Source organism: Oncorhynchus kisutch, linkage group LG17, assembly GCF_002021735.2.
Source record: "Oncorhynchus kisutch isolate 150728-3 linkage group LG17, Okis_V2, whole genome shotgun sequence".
NCBI classification, from domain to species: domain Eukaryota; kingdom Metazoa; phylum Chordata; class Actinopteri; order Salmoniformes; family Salmonidae; genus Oncorhynchus; species Oncorhynchus kisutch.
The window spans coordinates 8,834,769-8,844,768 of record NC_034190.2 but is presented as its reverse complement, the minus strand read 5'-3'; the positions used below and the strand labels follow the sequence as shown (position 1 = coordinate 8,844,768).

The 10,000-nt window shown below is 45.0% G+C and overlaps 1 pseudogene; it reads right to left on the bottom strand.

Moving 5' to 3' along the window:
* Window positions 1-10,000, bottom strand: part of LOC109908418 (unconventional myosin-Ig-like) — a 79,668-nt pseudogene that overhangs the window by 61,860 nt on the left and 7,808 nt on the right.

Sequence of the window (10,000 nt, the reverse complement as noted above, 5' to 3'; positions counted from 1 at the left end):
TCGGATCAGATTCGGGCATCATTGAAGTCATTGTCACTTCTACTTATAACCATATTGTACGTAGTGTAATGACCAGTAAACATTTACCTGATAGAAGGAGTGGAAGTTCCTCTCACCTCCATTCTGCTGCACCACCCTTGACTTACAGTAGGAACAGAGAAAAATGTGAATACACACACACACAGAGAGAGAGACGGAGAGAGAGAGAGAGAGAGAGAGAGAGAGAGAGAGAGAGAGAGAGAGAGAGAGAGAGAGAGAGAGAGAGAGAGAGAGGGAGAGAGAGAGAGAGAGACCATTAGGAGTTTAACTATAAACCATAACCTCAAATACAAGACAAGAGAACAGAGAAATATCGTGGGTTATTTCTGTTCAGTGAGAATGGATGAGTCCATCGTTCACACAGCCCCACAGTGTCAGATGGTGCGTTACCTAGCTCAAAGAGAAGATAAATGCAGCGGTCATCATGGTGCCCCAGGTGAGCCATTCATTATCAGAATCAGAACTAACAGGGTGTAATTCACAGGAACATCTATTCATGGACTCACTCTCTCATGTCTCTGTTTCACCACCTTGATCAAACATTTATGTTCAGGTATGAAATGGAAGGTAGAAAGTGAATAACTTTTCAAAAGAAGTTCCCAGAAACAGACACATACTGTATTACGCGTATTCCTTGACTAAAAAACATGTTTAATCTCTACTGAACGTGCTTTCTAGTCCAGGACCAGGCTTAATCTATGTCTGGTAAACTGGCCCTATAAATCTGCTTTTATTAAAGTAACTACCCAGTGTTACCAAATTTCCATGAACTTTAATTACTCACAATTTGAGTGAAATAGTTTTCTCCCAGAACATTTAAATAAGGCATGTTAATGCAGCTTTGCTGTGTTAGAATGGTGTGGGTGTCTACCGGTCATTCAATTATTAATACGAGTAGACCGCTGATTGGCCAGCCCATCCTCATGTAGACCGCTGATTGGCCAGCCCATCCTCATGTAGACCCTGATTGGCCAGCCCATCCTCCTACAGACCGCTGATTGGCCAGCCCATCCTCATGTAGACCCTGATTGGCCAGCCCATCCTCATGTAGACCGCTGATTGGCCAGCTCATCCTCCTATAGACCACTGATTGGCCAGCTCATCCTCCTGTAGACCGCTGATTGGCCAGCTCATCCTCCTATAGACCGCTGATTGGCCAACTCATCCTCCTATAGACCGCTGATTGGCCAGCTCATCCTCCTATAGAGCGCTGATTGGCCAGCTCATCCTCCTATAGAGCGCTGATTGGCCAGCTCATCCTCCTATAGAACGCTGATTGGCCAACTCATCCTCCTATAGACAGCTGATTGGCCAACTCATCCTCCTATAGACCGCTGATTGGCCAGCTCATCCTCCTATAGACCGCTGATTGGCCAACTCATCCTCCTATAGACCGCTGATTGGCCAGCTCATCCTCCTATAGACCGCTGATTGGCCAACTCATCCTCCTATAGACCGCTGATTGGCCAGCTCATCCTCCTATAGAGCGCTGATTGGCCAGCTCATCCTACTATAGACCGCTGATTGGCCAGCTCATCCTCCTCTAGACCGCTGATTGGCCAGCTCATCCTCCTATAGACAGCTGATTTGCTTTTCTCTCATTTATGTTTTGGCCACAAATACGAGTATAGGATGAGTCAACAACAATATTTGGATATGCGCTAACCCTTTACACTCAGGGGGAATTATCCAAAATGGATATGGCCAAATGTAAATGTTTATTAAAGAGAAAATATTAAAACGCATAAGCATAGTTGGACTGGAAAGGGTTTGGAGATTCTGGGAAAACTATTAGATCAAAGGAATCATGAGTGCATTCAGGTACGTGTTCCTCTGCAAATGTTCTTCACAATAAACAAACACAGGATCATTGTGTTCAGAACAACCCAGGGTATGACGTGATCTTGTAGCTGTACGTCAAACACAGGATCATTGTGTTCAGAACAACCCAGGGTATGACATGATCTTGTAGCTGTATGTCAAACGTAGGCTCATTGTGTTCAGAACAACCCAGGGTATGACGTGATCTTGTAGCTGTATGTCAAACGTAGGCTCATTGTGTTCAGAACAACCCAGGGTATGACGTGATCTTGTAGCTGTACGTCAAACATAGGCTCACTGTGTTCAGAACAACCCAGGGTATGACGTGATCTTGTAGCTGTACGTCAAACACAGGCTCACTGTGTTCAGAACAACCCAGGGTATGACGTGATCTTGTAGCTGTACGTCAAACACAGGATCATTGTGTTCAGAACAACCCAGGGTATGACATGATCTTGTAGCTGTATGTCAAACGTAGGCTCACTGTGTTCAGAACAACCCAGGGTATGACGTGATCTTGTAGCTGTATGTCAAACACAGGATCATTGTGTTCAGAACAACCCAGGGTATGACGTGATCTTGTAGCTGTACGTCAAACACAGGCTCACTGTGTTCAGAACAACCCAGGGTATGACGTGATCTTGTAGCTGTACGTCAAACACAGGCTCACTGTGTTCAGAACAACCCAGGGTATGACGTGATCTTGTAGCTGTATGTCAAACACAGGATCATTGTGTTCAGAACAACCCAGGGTATGACGTGATCTTGTAGCTGTACGTCAAACACAGGCTCACTGTGTTCAGAACAACCCAGGGTATGACGTGATCTTGTAGCTGTATGTCAAACGTAGGCTCATTGTGTTCAGAACAACCCAGTGTATGACGTGATCTTGTAGCTGTACGTCAAACACAGGCTCACTGTGTTCAGAACAACCCAGGGTATGACATGATCTTGTAGCTGTACGTCAAACACAGGCTCACTGTGTTCAGAACAACCCAGTGTATGACGTGATCTTGTAGCTGTACGTCAAACATAGGCTCATTGTGTTCAGAACAACCCAGGGTATGACATGATCTTGTAGCTGTACGTCAAACATAGTGATCATGAACATTGACACTGTATTTGACATGAGTTATATGACATGGAAATGTTAAATGCATATTGGACTCAACGGGTGTTTGGCTTGCTTGTATGACATCAAAGCGGCATTTATTATAATCCTCAATATCTTATCTTTCAAAATACATAGTCCTCTTAATTTACATCATTTCCCTCACTCATAACTAAAAGAAATTGCAAAAGTTGACCAATTGCCAGGAGGGATGAGGGCAACTTCTTGTCGTGTGCAAAACGGCTGTCAGTCAAAACCCATACAGAGCTGTGAAGCGCAGAGCCTGAGCTGTGACATCATTTATTGCATGTTACTGTACAGCCACTGAGCTGTGATGTCATTTATAGCATGTTACTGTACAGCCACTGTGTTCTAATTTATGCGCTTATCAGTGCCCAGATCTGGTATTTTCAAACCGTCTACGGGTTAACAGAATATTAACTTAAGCTGTCCAATCAAATCTCTTCTCCTAAGTCCCTTCCTTGACTCCAAGTCAAGGTCCAATCACTATCTGTCTCTCACCATCCTGTCCAATCATGTTGTTCTCACCTTCTCCAGTAGGTAGTTGTTAATATGGCCGCCGGTAGGGTCGCCGTTGAAGTTGAAGTTGATGTCCATGTACTTCCCAAAGCGGCTGGAGTTGTCGTTGCGGTTGGTCTTGGCGTTACCGAAGGCCTCCAGCACACAGTTGGACTTCAGAAGAACATTCTTCACACTGTGTCACAGGGGAGAGTGTGGTCATCATGGATAACAGCAATAGCAGATGACAATGTGTCCCAAAGATTGAGAAGAGAGGAAGAGAAAGAGGTGAATAAGAAGTTCTTCCATTGTCCATTTTTTTTAGCTCGTCATCCAGAACAAAAATCATCTTCGGGCTATCACTAGAGGTTAATGATGAATTGGTTCTTCTCAAATCAAATCAAATTGTATTCGTCACATGCTTCGTAAATTACAGGTGTAGACTAACAGTGAAATGCTTTTACTTATGAGCCCTTCCCACCAATACAGAGACAAATATAAATATACCAAATAATAACAATAACTTGACTATATACACGGGGTACCAGTACTGAGTCAATGTGCAGGGGTACCAGTACTGAGTCAATGTGCAGGGGTACCAGTACTGAGTCAATGTGCAGGGGTACCAGTACTGAGTCAATGTGCAGGGGTACCAGTACTGAGTCAATGTGCAGGGGTACCAGTACTGAGTCAATGTGCAGGGGTACCAGTACTGAGTCAATGTGCAGGGGTACCAGTACTGAGTCAATGTGCAGGGGTACCAGTACTGAGTCAATGTGCAGGGGTACCAGTACTGAGTCAATGTGCAGGGGTACCAGTACTGAGTCAATGTGCAGGGGTACCAGTACCGAGTCAATGTGCAGGGGTACCAGTACCGAGTCAATGTGCAGGGGTACCAGTACTGAGTCAATGTGCAGGGGTACCAGTACTGAGTCAATGTGCAGGGGTACCAGTACTGAGTCAATGTGCAGGGGTACCAGTACTGAGTCAATGTGCAGGGGTACCAGTACTGAGTCAATGTGCAGGGGTACCAGTACCGAGTCAATGTGCAGGGGTACCAGTACCGAGTCAATGTGCAGGGGTACCAGTACCGAGTCAATGTGCAGGGGTACCAGTACCGAGTCAATGTGCAGGGGTACCAGTACTGAGTCAATGTGCAGGGGTACCAGTACTGAGTCAATGTGCAGGGGTACCAGTACTGAGTCAATGTGCAGGGGTACCAGTACCGAGTCAATGTGCAGGGGTACCAGTACCGAGTCAATGTGCAGGGGTACCAGTACCGAGTCAATGTGCAGGGGTACCAGTACCGAGTCAATGTGCAGGGGTACCAGTACCGAGTCAATGTGCAGGGGTACCAGTACCGAGTCAATGTGCAGGGGTACCAGTACCGAGTCAATGTGCAGGGGTACCAGTACCGAGTCAATGTGCAGGGGTACCAGTACCGAGTCAATGTGCAGGGGTACCAGTACTGAGTCAATGTGCAGGGGTACAAAGTAATTGAGGTAGATATGTACATTTAGGTAGGGGTAAAGTGACTAGGCAACAGGATAGAAAATAAACAGCAGTTTCCAGTTGTCAGGGATACAGTGTTTTCAACCTAACTACCGTTTCCCCTGTAAAAAGGATGTGGGGATTCAGCTCTGGCGACTTTTTCCACCTGCTACGTTATGTTAATGTAGATAGTCCATGTAGCTATTTGGTGAACTATTTAGCAGTCTTATGGCTTGAGGGTAGAAGCTGTTCAGGGTCCTGTTGGTTACAGACTTGGTGCATTGGCACCATCCATGCGGAAGCAGAGAGAGCAGTCTATGACATGGATGGCTGGAGTCTTTGACAATTGTTAGGGCCCTCTGACACAGCCTGGTATAGAGGTCATGGATGGCAGGGAACCCAGCCCCGGTGACGTACGCTCCACCCTCTGTAACGCCTTGCGGTCGGATGCCAAGCCGTTGCCATACCAAGCAGTGATGCAGTTGGTCAAGATAGTCTCAATATTTTTATTTTTTTTATTTTTTTTATTTAACCTCTATTTAACTAGGCAGGTCAGTTAAGAACAAATTTCTCAATGGTGCAGCTTGGGAAAAAATGTTGGATCTGTTGGCCCATGCCAAATCTTTTCAGCCTCCTGAGGGGGAAGAGGCGCCATCTTGTCTTCTTCACGGCTGTGTTAGTGTGTGTGTGGATCATGTTATTTCCTTAGTGATGTGGACACAGAGGAACTTGAAGCTCTCAACCCGCTCCACTACAGTCCCATCGATGTGGATGGGGGCGTGTCTCTGCCCTCCGTTTCCTATAGTCCACGATCAGCTCCTTTGTCTTGCTGACGTTGAGGGAGAGGTTGTTGTCCTGGCACCTCCTCCATATTGGCTGTCTCTGACCTCCTCCCTATAGGCTGTCTCTAACCTCCTCCCTATTGGCTGTCTCTGACCTCCTCCCTATAGGCCTCCTCCCTATAGGCTGTCTCTAACCTCCTCCCTATAGGCTGTCTCTGACCTCCTCCCTATAGGCCTCCTCCCTATAGGCTGTCTCTGACCTCCTCCCTATAGGCCTCCTCCCTATAGGCTGTCTCTAACCTCCTCCCTATTGGCTGTCTCTGACCTCCTCCCTATAGGCTGTCTCTAACCTCCTCCCTATTGGCTGTCTCTAACCTCCTCCCTATAGGCCTCCTCCCTATAGGCTGTCTCTAACCTCCTCCCTATTGGCTGTCTCTGACCTCCTCCCTATAGGCCTCCTCCCTATAGGCCTCCTCCCTATAGGCTGGCTCTAAACTCCTCCCTATTGGCTGTCTCTGACCTCCTCCCTATAGGCCTCCTCCCTATAGGCTGTCTCTAACCTCCTCCCTATAGGCCTCCTCCCTATAGGCTGTCTCTAACCTCCTCCCTATAGGCCTCCTCCCTATAGGCTGTCTCTAACCTCCTCCCTATTGGCTGTCTCTGACCTCCTCCCTATAGGCCTCCTCCCTATAGGCCTCCTCCCTATAGGCCTCCTCCCTATAGGCCTCCTCCCTATAGGCTTCCTCCCTATAGGCTTCCTCCCTATAGGCTGTCTCTAACCTCCTCCCTATTGGCTGTCTCTGGCCTCCTCCCTATAGGCCTCCTCCCTATAGGCCTCCTCCCTATAGGCCTCCTCCCTATAGGCCTCCTCCCTATAGGCTGTCTCTAACCTCCTCCCTATTGGCTGTCTCTGGCCTCCTCCCTATAGGCCTCCTCCCTATAGGCTGTCTCTGACCTCCTCCCTATTGGCTGTCTCTGGCCTCCTCCCTATAGGCCTCCTCCCTATTGGCTGTCTCTGACCTCCTCCCTATAGGCCTCCTCCCTATTGGCTGTCTCTGACCTCCTCCCTATAGGCCTCCTCCCTATAGGCCTCCTCCCTATAGGCCTCCTCCCTATAGGCTGTCTCTGACCTCCTCCCTATAGGCTGTCTCTGACCTCCTCCCTATAGGCCTCCTCCCTATAGGCTGTCTCTAACATTCTGACATTGCCACTGATGCAGTATATGCTGTATGTCTTTCCAGAATCTCCACTCTAACCCAGTCAAATATATAGTGTTATTTAACAGGGGACAAGGGAGCCTCTTCAGAACCTTCTGAACCCAGTGACACCTCCTGGTTGACCTTTAACACGGATGACTCACCTCTCGACCTCTGCTCTCTGGCTGGGGTTGGTGATGGCTGCGATGTACTGCATGATGTATTTGCTAGCCTCTGTCTTTCCGGCGCCACTTTCACCTGGGACACACAGACAGCTCACAACATCTACATGTATGTAGCAGTTCATGTACATTACTAGCAGATTTTGCAACCAGATATAAATTAGTAGATATACAGTACCAGTCGAAAGTTTGGACACATCTACTCATTCAAGGGTTTTTATTTATTTTTACTATTTTCTACATTGTAGAATAATAGTGAAGAAATCAAAACTAGGAAAAAACACAAATGGAATCATGTAGTAACCTAAAAAGTGTAAAACAAATCAAAATATATTTTATATTTGAGATTCTTCAAAGTTGCCACCCTTCGCCTTGACAGCACACTCTGGGCATTCTCTCAACCAGCTTTACCTGGAATGCTTTACCAACAGTCTTGAAGGAGTTCCCACATATGTTGAGCGCTTGTTGGCTGCTTTTCCTTCACAATGCCGTCCAACTCATCCCAAACCATCTCAATTGGGTTGAGGTCGAGTGATTGTGGAGCCCAGGTCATCTGATGCAGCACTCTATCACTCTCCTTCTTGGTCAAATAGCCCTTACACAACCTGGAGGTGTGTTGGGTCATTGTCCTGTTGAAAACAAATGATAGTCCCACTAAGCTCAAACCAGATGCGATGGTGTTTCGCTGCAGAATCCTGTGGTAACCATGCTGGTTAAGTGTGTCTTGAATTCTAAATAGATCACTGACAGTGTCACCAGCAAAGCACCCCCACAACATCACACCTCCTCCTCCATGCTTCACGGTGGGAACCACACATGCAGAGATCATCCGTTCACATACTCAGCGTCTCACAAAGACACGGTGGTTGGAACCAAAAATCTCAAATTTGGACTCTTCAGATTTCCACCAGTCTAATGTCCATTGCTCGTGTTTCTTGGCCAAAGTAAATCTCTTCTTCTTATTGGTGTAATTTAGTAGTAGTTTCTTTGCAGCAATTCGATCATGAATACCTGATTCACACAGTCTCCTCTGAACAGTTGATGTAGAGATGTATCTGTTACTTGAACTCTGTGAAGCATTTATTTGGGCTGCAATTTCTGAGGCTGGTAACTCTAATGAACTTATCCTCTGCAGCAGAGTTAACTCTGGGTCTTGCTTTCCTATGGCGGTCATCATGAGAGACTGTTTCATCAAAGTGCGTGATAGTTTTTGTGACTGCACTTGAAGAAAAGTTCAAGAAATCTTGCTGATTGACTGACATTCATGTCTTAAAGTAGCCTAGTGGTTAGAGTGTTGGACTAGTAACCGGAAGGTTGCAAGTTCAAATCCCCAAGCTGACAATGTACAAATCTGTCAATCTGCCCCTGAACAGGCAGTTAACCCCCTGTTCCTAGGCCGTCATTGAAAATAAGAATTTGTTCTTAACCGACTTGCATAGTTAAATAAATGTAAAATAAAATAATTTGTAAAAAGTAATGAAGGACTTTTGTTTCTCTTTGCTATTTGAGCTGTTCTTGCCATAATATGGACTTGGTCTTTTACCAAATAGGGCTGTCTTCTGTATATCACTGCTACGTTGTCACAACACAACTGATTGGCTCAAAGCATTAAGAAGGAAAGAAATTCCACAAATGAACTTTTATCAAGGCACACCTGTTCATTGAAATGCATTCCAGGTGACTACCTCATGAAACTGGTTGAGAGAATGCCAAGAGTGTGCAAAGCTGTCATCAAGGCAAACGGTGGCTACTTTGAAGAATCTCAAATATATTTAGATTTGTTTAACACATGATTCCATATGTGTTATTTCATAGTTTTGATGTCTTCACTATTATTCTACAATGTAGAAAACAGTAAAAAATTAAGAAAAATCCTTGAATGAGTAGGTGTGTCCAAAACTTTTGACTGGTACTGTATATATTTACACTTCTACGATATAAGATCATGCGTTGTAAATTAAAGTTTATTTATGGCATGAATCCACCTTAACTTAAGGATCGGACCCTTTTTTTCCATTTTCACCAAAAATGACAAAAATATCAGGACCTGAAGCAAGGATATGCATATTCTTGATACCATTTGAAAGGAAACACTTTGAAGGTTGTGGAAATGTGAAATTAATGTAGGAGAATAACACATTATATCTGGTAAAAGATAATACAAAGAAAAAAACATGAGGTTTTTTGTAATAATTTTTTTTATGCAAGAGAACGCACAATTTAGATTTTGGACACTAGGTGGCAGCAGGGTATGTGCAAAGTCTTAGACTGATCCAATGAATCATTGCATTTGTTTAAAATGTTGTATCAAGACTGCCAAATTTGCCTAATTGGTTTATTAATAACTTTTCAAGTACATAACTGTGCACTCTCCTCAAACAATAGCATGGTATACTTTCACTGCAATAGCTACTGTAAATTGCAGTTAGATTTACAAGAATTGAAGATTTCTGCCAATATCAGGTATGTCTATGTCCTGGGAAATGTTCTTGTTACTTACAACCTCATGCTAATCGCATTTGCCTACTTCAGCTCAACCGTCCCGCGCGGGACCCACCTATCCTGTCGTTAAAGTGTGTCTCTACTGTCAGTCACCAACCATGATGTTACTCTTCATATGACTAATGTAAGCAGGTTGACATTTATTGTCATGAGTCTTATCCTGGAGGCAGAACTGAGTAATTTCCCTTAGATAAGCCAGCTGCAAAGTCTGAATTGGCTATATTGTCTAATTCATGATTTTTTATAAAAATTCTTTAGCTTAATTTAAGGTTAGGGTTAGGCATTAGTGTGGTTAGGGTTAGATTTAAATGCCGATTTTTATGACTTTGTGGGTGTGCCAACGAGGGACCACTCTGC